Here is a 12,270-nt window from a genome sequence, read left to right on the forward strand (position 1 = left end):
CAGGCAGGCTCCACGTGGAGCCTGACGTGGGGCTCGAACTCATAAACTATGAGATCATGACTTGAGCCAAAGTTGGACACTTAACCGAGCCACCCAGGCGCCCCCAAAAGGCCATGCATTTTATGCGTTTGTTTATGAAGCATCCAGTACAGGTAAATCTGTAGAGACAAACTTAAATTGGTGGTTGCCAGGATGGGGTGGCCAGGTTGGGGAACCAGGGCAGTGCAGGATGAGGTCTAAGGGGTGCGAGGCTTCTTTCTTGAAGTAATGAGAATGTTCTAAAATGGATTATGGTGATGGTTGCACAACTCTGTGAATATACTAAAAGCCATGTTATAAATGGCTGAATTGCGCGGTATGTGAATTCCGGTGCATTTCCCAGAATCTCACGGTGCTGGGAGTGACCGTGTTGGATTTTTAAACGCGCTGTCTTTTTCAGAGTGCGGAGTGCCGCATTACTGTCATCTCCCTGTGAGTGGGACTGGTACCTGGGCCGCACCTCCTGGAGTGAGCATTCCACAAAGCATAGACGTGTGCAAGCTGACAGCCTGCTTTACCAGGTACTTCATTTTTCCTCTCATCAACCTGGTCACCGGCTCTCCTCCTCCTAAAGTTTGGTGTAAATTATTTCACATCCTAGACAATGTCGAGGCCACCGTTTTCAATGTGGCTGATAGAGAAACTGTTCCATATCAGAGAAAATTTAATTGTAATATTTTATTTATCAAGGAACAGAAGCATCGTATCTGCATTTATGGTCTGAATTGTTAGGTATAGCTTTGCCACGGTTGGATGAGAACTAATTGAGATCTTTCCTGGCTGGAGCATATAAGTCCAACTCCTGTGGTTCAGGATAAATGCCTGACAGGGTATGTTAGTGTCTGGGGTTATAGGTCATTCTGGTAAATCATGTTTTTTTCATTATCTTTGATGGAGCAGAATTATGTAACAGTGATAAGCACGTTGCTGCAGATATTAAAGGCATCGGTCGCACTGGCTTCCAAAGATTAATTATGTACAAGCTTTTAGTGAAAGAGCTAAGAGTGAGTATTATCTATTTACTGATTCAATTTTAGGTAGGAATTAAATGAGATTTACAAGGTATTAAATTTTATTTTGACAGATGCTGGGATGTATTTGTTCTTAGTTACACTTTAACCCCTGATTAGAGGTCAGTCCATGGCGGCTGGAAGGGGGTTGGAATATTTTTCATGTGCTTGTTTCATAATTCCTGTCTGTTTAAGCTTGCAGCCCCTGCCTGGGTGCATTCTAGCTATGTGTCAGAGCTGGAGTTTAATAGACTGTGAATAGCACGCTCCAGGGTGGCAGATGGCTGTTCAAATCCCAGCGTTCCTGCCTTCTAATTGAATGATTTGGGGCACATGTCTTCATGTTTCTGAGCTTCAGATCCTTCATCTGTGAAAACAGAGTGTCAGTATGAAGCTAAATAAGTAAAGTATAGCAGGAACCAGGCATATGCCAAGGCCTTTCTCGGGGTCTAGTTGTCCAAATGGGGACACCTGCACGGGGGAGCCCTTAGTTTCCACTGAACTGTCAGGGTTGTGTTTGCTGGGATGTTCCCTATGGAGCTCTTAAAGTTTCCAAACACAGGAAGGCAGATGCTTGCCTGGACTCCAGCAGTGGTTTTCCTGAAACTAGATTTCTGGGTAGGATCTTCTGATTTGGTCAAATGAACTGGAGGAGCAGCCTGGAGTGAGGCAAAGGGAGATGATGCAGGCATTGTCTGTAGGACGGAAGGCTCTTTGTGACTCAAAGGACCCCCCTGCTAAATACTTCCCTGGTTTTGATTCCCTGTACTAGTGACCGCGGGCCCTTTGACGTCAGTTTGTTTTCCCAAGTCAGAGCCTTGTTCTAAAGCTCTTTCCTGCGTAGAAACTTAAGCGTGGCTTTCTGGGATGACTTAGTCTCGGGTGAGCTTGGATGGCGACGGTTTTTTCCCAGTGCATCTCCTGTCACCTTAGTTTCAGATCTGGCAGACATTTATGAAGAGCCTTTGATTTGCCAGGCACTGGGCAAAGTGCATTCACCGATGTTGTTTAACCCCAGAATAACGCTGAGAGGGAAGGGGTTATGACCACCTCCCTTTTGCAAATAAAGAAACACTGAGATTCACAGATTTTAAGTGATTTCCCCAAAGTCGCACAGACACTGACTCCCAACTTCAGTTGTGATTCCTACCGTCCCAGCTGACTGTGTGCCTCTCCAGAGTGTGGGGACTTAGCTCCTCAACTGAGAATAGTAGCAGACTTTTCTCAAGAGCCAGTTCTGGTCCACCGGTGGTGGTTGCCTGGGGTTCAGGATCTTCAGGTGCTGTCCAAGTCTGCCGAAGCAAGCATGTGGTGATCCATTAGCATCCAGTGTCCTTGGGTGGAGGAGGGTGCCTGCGGAGCCTGCCCTTGACCTTGACCTGAGGTTTCTGATATCAGCCTTCTGGAAGGATGTGAGTCTGGGCAGAGTCTCACTTCCTAGACGTGGCTTCTCATTGTTAGGCAATTTAGATACCTCACACTTATCATGGACTCACCCCATTACATGGGCTTAGAAAAGTCAGTTGAAGGTGAAAACTTGCAACTTTTCCTTCTGTGCACCTGAGAGCCCCTCTGCAGTCCCGTCTCCCCTGGGGCTCCTCAGTCTATCAGAATACTTGGGGAGCTCACCCCAGCAGCATAGACCCACACAGTAGTGCTCAGACTTTAGGGCATCAGAAACTCCTGGAAGGGCTTGATAAAACAGATTCCTGGGTTGTGCGCCCCCCCCCCCCCCACCCCATCCTTAGAGTTTCTGCTTCAGTCAGTGTGGGATGAGGCACAGGGATATGCATTTCTAACAAGTTCCTGGCCAGGCCATTCTAGGTTTCCAGACCACACTTCTGAGAACCATTAACTTAGAAAGCACTTCTACGAGCTGGTTTAGAGCATGGGCCTGTTTATATACGGTCTATGTGGGGGCGCCTGGGTGGCTGAGTCGGTTGAGCGTCTGACTTCAGCTCAGGTCGTGGTCTCGCAGTTCGTGGGTTCGAGCCCCACGTCGGGCTCTGTGCTAACAGCTCAGAGCCTGGAGCCTGTTTCAGATTCTGTATCTCTCTCTCTCTCCCCCTCCCCTGCTCATGCTCTCACTCTCTCTGTCTCTCAAAAATAAATGTTAAAAAAAAATACATATATGTAGATGGTCTATGTGGCCACTTGCCCTCCCTGAAGTGAAGGGATTGTTTCCTCAAACCTTTAATGAGCATCTCACACAGAACCTGACGCAAATTAGGAGGAACATAAAGGCTCATCCATGGGGTACTTGGGGGTCTAATTTGGAATCAGTAATTGCATTGCTGTGTGAAAAGGCTGGTACCCACCCCTTTTGGTGGATGTGAGCAGAAGGCCTGAGGCAGTGACTAAGTGAGGTGGGCCTCCTGGGGGAGGTGATATTTGAGAGGCAACTGGAGGACGAAAACTTGTTGGCTACGTGGGCAACGGGGGAAAAGGAACTTGGGGAGCAGAGTCTGGACACCCCAGGCCAGGCTAGAAGAAAAGTTGTCGTGTGTGGTGAGAATCCCGCTGTCATTCTAACATGAATGACATGTATCAGAGCTGTAGTAAAAACAATGAAAGCTTGGGGCGCCTGGGTGGCTCAGTTGGTTGAGCGTCCAACTTCGACTCAGGTCATGATCTCCCGGTTCGTGAGTTCGAGCCCCGCATTGGGCTCTGTGCTGATGGCTCGGAGCCTACTCCAGATTCTGTGTCTCCCTCTCTCTCTGCCCCTTCCCCACTCATGCTCTGTCTCTCTCTGTCTCTCAAAAATGAATAAACATTAAAAAAAAAAACAATGAAAGCTTTATGTTTATTTGCGGGCTCCCCATAAAATAGTTGGTACTGTGACAAATGTTTTATCTGCATTGTCTCTTTTATTTCATTTTTAATTAAAAAATTTTTTTAATGTTTATTTATTTTTGAGAGACACAGGTAGGGGTAGAGAGAGAGGGAGACACAGGATCCGAGGCAGGCTCCAGGCTCTGAGCTGTCAGCGCAGAGCCTGACCTGACGCGGGGCCCAAACTCACCAACCGTGAGATCATGACCTGATGCTGAAGTCGGACACTTAGCCTACTGAGCCACCCAGGGGCCTCTGCATTGTCTCTTTTGATTCTCATAACCACCCTGTGAGGTGTAGGTCCAACTATACTCCCGATGGACCTCAAACGAGCTGGCTTCAACAAGGGAGATTTATAGTCCTGGAGGCTGAAAGTCTGAAATCAAGCCGCAGGCAGACGCGTTTCCTTCAGTGGGTTATAAGGGAAAGATCTGTCCTGGGCATCTCTGCTTGACGTCTAGATGCACGACTTGCCTCTGTGTGTGTCCGTCTTTGTGTCCAAATTTCCCCTTTCTGGACAGACACCACTGTATTGGATTAGGACCTGTCGAAAATCTCGCCTTAATTTGATTACCTCTATCCAGACCCTGTTTCCAAATACGGTCACATTCTGAGGTGACAAGGGTCAGGACTTTAACATATGAATGTTGTAGGGACACAATACAACCCATAACACCATTTTACAGCTGAAGAAAGGGAGGCTCAGAGGTTTTAGGTAAGTGCCCAAAATCTGTGTAGATCAGAAATAGTTGACTAGTGGTCATAGGTTAAATCTAAGAAGTTAGCAGAACGGGGGCTTGTTGACTTCACAGCTGTGCTCTGTCACCCAGTGCTTTACTGGCTTCTAGCGTTTTCTTTGTTTCTGCCATGTTTCCACAAGGTTCCCTGGGAACCCAGTGGGGTGGAGACCAGGGTGCCAAGCCGCTAGCCTGTTAGTTTCTGGTTCTTGAGTTTCTGGATAAGATATTCTTCCATTTCAGTTGTCTATCTTACCTGCTTGTCTGTGGGAAGTTATTAGAGTATAGGAAACATTTAAAATCCATGAAAGAAAGGGGCTATCTTTTTCCAGATGATGTGCTCTTTCTGCTGTTAAAATGTTAACTATCTATAAATGCACAGTTTTTCTGAGTATAACTATTCTATTCTTAATGTCCTTCCCAAACAGCCTAAATGTTTGTAAATGATGTGTTAACAATGTGTTAGCCCTTAAACTTGTACTCTAAGTACATTTACCTGGAATTATTTCACCATTAAGGGACTTAAGCACCTTAGTTGTCTATCTATAAAGATTCAGACACATAGTAGTTTTGTTGGTATCCACACAAGAATTCCATATTTTCTTCCCTAAGTATTTAAAATGTTCTAAATACTTATCCAAAGACGTTGTCATTTTAGCAATTCAAGCAAACTTTCACGAGAAACTCGTACACCACTGAAACGAAAGAAAAATAAAAATAAGAAGGGTTCACTCTTACTTTTGAATGCTTTAGCTATAGACTGACATGTTTTCCAAACAAAAATTGGAGCGCGTGGTTTACTCATGAAATCAACAAGACAAAGTGGTGGCCATCTGGCCTATCTCTGGAAATCTGAGATGTCTGCACACTGTTAAGTATAGCACGTAGATGAGTAATGCTCAAGCTAGGGTCTGAAACAGAAATGTAATGATACTCCTGCATGTTTAAGAGAATCCGGAACCTAAGGATGGGGAGATGGCTAGGTGCTTTCCAACCCAGAGCCCTATCTGTCTCTTACTTTTCACAGCCAAATTTCTTTCCTTTTTGAATTTTATTTATTTATTTATTTATTTATTTATTTATTTAAATTTTGGTTAGTTAACATACAGTGCAATATTTGGTTCAGCAGTAGAATTCAGTGATTCATCAGCTACATTCAACATTCAGTGCTCATCACAAGTGCCCTCCTTAATACCCATCACCCATTTAGCCCTTCCCTACACCCAGCACCCCTCCATCAACCCTCAGTTTGTTCTGTTTTTGTTAAGAGTCTCTCGTGGTTTGTTTCCCTTTCTTCTCTTCCTTCCCTTCCCATATGTTCATCTCTTGTTTCTTCAATTCCACATATGAGTGAAAGCATGTACTGTATTTTTCTTTCTCTGATTGACTTGTTTCACTTAGCATAATACACTGTAGCTCCATCCATGTCGTTGCAAATGACAAGATTTCGGTCTTTTTGGTGGCTGAGTAGTAGCCCGTTGTGTGTACATACCACATCTTCTTTATCCATTCATCAGTCGATGGACATCTGTCACAGCCAAATTTCTTACAAGGATTTGCTGTACTTATCTCTTTTCCTCCCCACCACCTGCCCTTCTTTCTAACACTTCTCCTCCATCTACTCTAGCCGCTTAGCGGTCCAGTAATGGTTCCAGGTACCCTATGAACTAGGCACTGCACTGCCTGAGGAAATTTACATGGACAAGGCTCTTCCCTGGATGGGAGTTCAGTCTTATTTGTGATCGGCAGTTATACTGCTATGCATGCTGCCTGATTTGGGCCTCTGGTGCTGTGGCTGTGTGGGGAATCCTAGAGGAAACCTGATTCCCATTAACCTGCTAGAATTGAGATAAATAGTTTGCAGCTAGCTTCTGCTTGGAAGGGGTATCATCATTAGAGCTCTATTTTTGGTACTTTGTCACATTTTTATCAACAGAGTGGTTGGTGACAGCAGTTTTCAGTTCAGCCAGATTTTGATTCTTGTTTGGAAGTAATCTGGTTGTATAGCAAGATTAGACAAGATATCCTGGACAGAATTTCCCCCACTTAATCATAATTATATTGATATTTAAAAAAAATGATTGATTTTAATAATATACATAGTTATTTGATTATAGTTACTCTTTTTTTTTAATGTTTATTTATTTTTGAGACAGAGAGCACAAGTGGGGAGGGCAGAGAGAGAGGGGACAGAGGATCTGAAGTGAGCTCTGTGCTGACAGCAGAGAGACTGATGTGGGGCTCGAACTCGCAAACTGTGAGATCATGACCTGAGCTGAAGTTGGACGCTTAACCAACTGAGCCACCTGGGCGCCCCGTTTGTAGTTACTCTTAATACTTGATATTGATATTTGAAATATAATTGTTGATATTCAAAAAATCAACTTCAGGTCTTAAGTCTAGTTAACTAAAATAATTAACTCTGTCCACACGCTGTGAAAGAGTCTTTATGATATGTTAAAGTTTAAATTTGTCTCTTCTGATGGCTTCAGCTCAGCATGATAAATTTGACAAGAAAGAGGGATACTATCCCAAGACTTAGAACAAGAATCAAAATACTTTAGCAACTGGATGATGAGAACTAGATCAGGGAAAGAAACCAAGAATGGCCTGGCCGGGAACTTGTTAGAAATGCACGTTCCTGCGCTTCACCCCACGCTGACTGAAGCAGAAACTCTGGGGGCGGGGGTATGACCCAGGAATCTGTTTTATCAAGCCCTTCCAGGAGTTTCGGATGCCCTAAAGCCTGAGCACTACTGTGTGGGTCTATGCTGCTGGGGTGAGCTCCCCAAGTATTCTGATAGACTGAGGAGCCCCAGGGGAGACGGGACTGCAGAGGGGCTCTCAGGTGCACAGAAGGAAAAGTTTCAAGTTTTCACCTTCAACTGACTTTTCTAAGCCCATGTATTGGGGTGAGTCCATGATATCTCTGAGAGGCCAGAATTGCCCATAAGGAGTGTCACCAATAGGTGGTCAATTTAGGGTTGACATAACTGTCAATCTGGAGGTAACATGAACTGGGGTTTATTATATAGTATCAGTATTTTGTTAAATAGGAAGTCTTTTTGAAAATATAAATTATGGGTTATAAAATATATTATCACTACATATTATATCTAAATAAATACAATTCTAGATTAGATATTTATTGAATTTACTAGTGTTTTATTAAATATTATTACTATTTAAGATTTACTTTGGGGGCGCCTGGGTGGCTCAATCGGTTAAGCATCCAACTTCAGCTCAGGTCATGATCTCACTGTTTGTGAGTTTGAGTCCCAAGTCGGGCTCTGTGCTGACAGCTGAAAGCCTGGAGCCTGTTTCAGATTCTGTGTCTCCCTCTCTCTCTGCCCCTCCCCAGCTCGTCCTCTGTCTGTTTCTCTCTCTCAAAAATAAATAAACATTAAAAAAAAAAAAAGATTTATTTTGTCTTTCCCTCCCTTTCTAAGTAACACTGTCATTTGTTTACATTTTTTAAATGTTTATTTATTTTTGAGAGAGAGGGAGAGAGAGAGAGAGAGAGAACACAAGCAGGGCAGGGGCAGAGAGAGAGGGAGATACAGAATCCAAGCAGGCTCCAAGCTCTGAGCTGTCAGCACAGAGCCTGACTCAGGGCTTGAACCCATGAGCTGTGAGATCATGACCTGAGCTGAAGTCGGACGCTTAACTGGTTGACTGAGCCACCCAGGTGTCCTAACACTGCTATTTGTTGAAATCTTTTGACTTATATTTAATACACAAATGCTCCATTTATTCTGGTTAACACATCTTACAGCTTAGTAACTTAGTATCTACCCTCTACCTGTCTTATAAATTCTGCTTTAGTTTTACAAGCATCTTACTTTCTCATTATGCATGTGAAATAAATCTTAGGAGTTTCATCCATCTGATTCTTTTTCCTTGTCCTCTGTACCAGTTTTTTTAAAAAGAACTTCCAATAAAAGTATTTATTGAGCAAATTATAGTATATTCATACAAATGGAGTATTATGCAGTTAGACACATGATGATATAAATCTATATTGCCATGAAAAAATAGTCAAGCAACGTTCTTACGTAGAAATAAAGGAGGCAAAAGCTCATGCCTAGTATGGCCCCAGACGTGCAAAGTTATATATGATATCTATATGCTTACCTGCATACAGGTACCTGGAAGAATACTCACACAGTTACTAACAGTAGTTTGCTCTCTGGATGGCAACAATTTAGTTATATTTTGCTACTTTTTTTATGATCTACTGTATGGTTTGGGTAAATAAACAAGTACCATGTATATAAAAAATAACTGAAGTACAAATGAGAGATGTATATGCAAATATATATGTAAAGAAATATAACAAAAAGAATGATGGGACCAGATCCTTTCCTTTGCAAACCAAAGACAAAAGTTTGCAAATAGAGATGATGATTTTCTTGCCGTTTGAATGTTTTACCTGCTTTCAAAATTGTGGTCTTCCTGTCTTGTGTCCAAGCATTGAAACAATGTTCCTTTGGCAGAATTTCCCAGACCTCCCTGATAAGGAGACTCATTTGGTTGGGGAGGAGGGTGCATGCTCAAAACAACCAATCCCCTGCCCCTTCTCACACACCAACCCTACCCCCGGCATCTCAGGGAGGGACTGAGATGCCGCAGGTAATTCTGGTCATCAGGGAAATTCAGCAGAAGTCCCATAGGAGCATAAATATTGCGAGCCAGGTCTTCAGTATGATTGAACAATGCCTCCTTGGAAGTGCCTTTCCCAGGCCCTGCTTCCTTTGTTCCAGAGGCCTATGCTCTTTGTGACTGGCCTGGAAAACTGTCTGCTCCCAGTGTTTTTCTAAAGGCCCCTTTCAGATCTGAGAAGTCTTTGAAAATCTAGGAGACTCTTCAGCTACTTTAACCTGTGCTGATAGGGGATCCTGCATTCTTAGGACTAGAAGGTTCTGGTGATAATTTCTAAAAGCAATTCACGTGTTGCCAGAGGCCCCTCTGGCTCCCGGGAGGACCTGTGTCTCATGCGATGGTCCCTGGGGCCTCTCTCACCTCAGATTCCCTCCTTACCTGTGAGATGAGAGCCTTTTTATTTAGTCCAATTTTTAACATATTGAAGGGTTTTTTTCTCAAAGCACTTGTTTAAGGAGTGGATGCTCTGAAGTTCAGTTAGATGTCAGATCGCATTTGCATCAAGGAGTCTCATTAACTAACCGATGGCTGGAGTCAGACGGCATTTACTTTTTTTTTTTTTTTTTTGAAAGAGAACTTTTTATTAGTTCTATGTACAGAGAGTTTAACAGCATGCACTCAGCCTGGATTGGGGGCCGGTTCTTTGGCTTTTGCCTTTTCCAGCTTGGTAATAAATATGAGCCACTGACTTTGGACCCAGGACGTTGCCTCCCCAGTGGCAGCAGATCCCATTGTTTCTGTCATCGTAATTGGTCCTGATGGCTTCCACTAGCTCAGCCGGAGCACCTAGTATGGAGGTGACAGCGATGCAGGTCTTCCCATGGACCAGACGCCCAGCCTGGCCTTCCCCTTGGTGATGCAGTGGGGAGCCCCCATCTTACGACACCAGGTGGGCAGGGAGATGCCTGCTCAGTGAGAAACAGCATGTGCAATCACTACCAGCTGAACCTTCTTATTTTCCACTAAGGTGGGGACAGGTGGCCTCTTAGTGGGGACATCCCCTTTGCTGGCAGCTTTCTCCTTAGCCTGGATCAACAATCTGCTTCTTCTCTTGCTTTTCTCTGGTCTGTACTTGGGGGCCAGCCTAAGCAGCTGAGCAGCTGTTTGGCGGTCCAAGGTTAATCTCAGGGCCGGGGGGGGGGGTGGGGGCACAGCATTACACATTTATAGAGAAGAGCCCTTTGCTGCTGCAGCCTGATGTCGTGGGGCCATTTGACAAAGCGGGAGAGGTCCCTTTTGGACTGGATGTCTTGTCCGATGCCAGAATTCTTGGGCCTTTTCTCAAGCAGGGTATTGGCCACCTTCTTTCCCCCGGCCTTCTTTCCTTTCTGCATCTTGGATGGCTGGAGGAGAGAGCTGTGGCATTTACCTTTTAATGTGGTGCAGCAAGAGTTTCACAAACATGATCTCCCAGCACTCCGTTCGGCAGAAACCCTCCTGAGTTCTGTTCGAGAAAACCACAGTAGCAACAACAAGCCCCTGACCTGTGCAATCGTCTGTCTGCGGTTGACAGTGAACGTGGCGGCCGGAGAGCAGTCGTGAGGATGAGCTTCACTCCCACAGACCTGCCCCTGGAGCCTCCCTGCCTTCTATTGGATGAGAAATTCAGGCAGCAGCTGTTTTCCCCCCTCGGAAGTACAGTTTCCTCACTGCTGAAGCGCAGCAATAATACCAAATATACCAAAGATTCATGGGCGCTGTGCGGCTCTGCGTGAAATGAGTTACAGCAGAGTTTGGAAGAGTTTTGGCACATAATACGCCTTGAATCAACCTTTGTTTATCATGCTTTGTTTGTTGTTGTTGGTGTTGTCTTAAGATTTTATTTTGAAGTAATCTCTGTATCCCCCCAACATGGGGCTTGAACTCACAGCCCCAAGATCAAGAGCTGCTCAGCTCTACTGATTGAGCCAGCCAGGCACGTCTCGTTGTTGCTGTTTTTTGGGTTTTGTTTTTCAATGTTTATTTACTTTTGAGAGAGAGAGAGACAGAGCACGAGCAGGAGAAGGCAGAGAGGGAGGGAGACACAGGATCTGAAGCAGGCTCCAGGCTCTGAGCTGTCAGCACAGAGCCTGATTCGGCTTGAACGCACGACCTGAGCCGAAGTCGGATGCTCAACCCACCGAGCCACCCAGGCGCCCTGTTGCTGGTCTTAAATAGAGGGTTACTAAGTGGCATCTGTCCCTGAAAAGAGTGTGGATTTTGTATACCCAGCAGCGTGAGCAGGGGGCCCCAGGGCACCCTGCCAGGGAGGAGACTCTCCAGTGCAGAGCCCGCTCCCCGGAAGGGCCTGTCTACACCAAACTGTGCCTCAGAAGGTGCTTCTAGGATCTCCAGGCCCACAGCTGGATTATGCTCTGTCCCAATCCCCTGTCCATCAGGCTGAGCACACTTTGACCTTGCCTGTTGGCCTCAGCACGCTCGGACCATCCCCTTGAGTGTCCTAGGAGCCTGCATGTGGGCAGCCTGGCACCACGAGGTCCACCAGCCCTCCCCCAGCAGCAGGCCCCGGCCTCCCCAGACACCTCATCCAGCCAGCCCGCGGCTGACTCTGAGGCGCACGGCGAATTCTTCTGTCCGTGTTGTGGCCGGCCGACCCCAGCATGTGAGAATCACTGCTGGGTTCTCACACCGGGAGCAAGACGCTGGGGGTTGGGATTTGTGCCAATGGCAGAAAGAGGAGAGAGTGAATTGAAAGCCACCATCCACTGAGAACCGAGAGAACTTTCTCTCCTGTTAGACGGACTGACGTTTTCATCACTTCTGCGCTCACTCTGACATCCTTTCATTGTGGTAATAACAGCATCCCTGCCAATGTGTTACCAAGAGTAATAATAATAATAAAGTTAAGAAGGGAGAGTTGTGGATACTAGGGTCCTTTGCTGTCTTGGGCTGTCCTCCCTTCCTGCTGTGGTTCCTCCCTCGGCTTCCCTTAGCCAGGGAGACCACCCACCACCCCCACCTTTTCATATCCCTGCACTCTGCTCTCTGAA

At 45.5% G+C, this 12,270-nt stretch overlaps 1 protein-coding gene and 1 pseudogene across 1 annotated transcript in view; one reads left to right on the forward strand and one right to left on the reverse strand.

The window, feature by feature from the left end:
- The first annotated feature begins 534 nt into the window (after positions 1-534).
- The window catches only part of TJP2 (tight junction protein 2), a 96,909-nt gene continuing 85,173 nt past the window's right edge, over positions 535-12,270 (forward strand). The window contains exon 1 of the mRNA XM_042911931.1: positions 535-560. The gene's annotated coding sequence lies outside the window, so the exon portion shown is untranslated. The remainder of the gene's footprint in view (positions 561-12,270) is intronic.
- On the reverse strand, positions 9,899-11,055 carry LOC122205522 (annotated as a pseudogene).

The sequence above is a fragment of the Panthera leo genome, chromosome D4, assembly GCF_018350215.1.
Source record: "Panthera leo isolate Ple1 chromosome D4, P.leo_Ple1_pat1.1, whole genome shotgun sequence".
Lineage (NCBI taxonomy): Eukaryota > Metazoa > Chordata > Mammalia > Carnivora > Felidae > Panthera > Panthera leo.